This window comes from Pseudophryne corroboree, chromosome 7 (genome assembly GCF_028390025.1).
Source record: "Pseudophryne corroboree isolate aPseCor3 chromosome 7, aPseCor3.hap2, whole genome shotgun sequence".
NCBI classification, from domain to species: domain Eukaryota; kingdom Metazoa; phylum Chordata; class Amphibia; order Anura; family Myobatrachidae; genus Pseudophryne; species Pseudophryne corroboree.
In genome coordinates, this window is record NC_086450.1 from 322,559,075 (window position 1) to 322,559,399 (window position 325).

Sequence of the window (325 nt, forward strand, 5' to 3'; positions counted from 1 at the left end):
TTTCAAGATGGCTCTGCACATGCTCAGTAGAGATCTTAGTGGCCATTTTAGGATAGTGTACCTGGAGAGCAGGAAGACTGGAGTCACCTCCCAGTCACCGCTCAGATACATAAAAATATCCCATGCATTTGATCATTTTATTCGACTGGCAATGCATCTGTCATACTGCACATGTATCCAGATCCCCAGAGTCACAGTTGAGATTGAGACACATGTTTTCAGAAATGAGGCTGGGGCAAATTTTTATGATTCGTCACACCAATTGGTCTTTCAAAGTATGCATCTCAGTCCTTGCAAATTAAGACGCACGCCTACCTGGGCACAG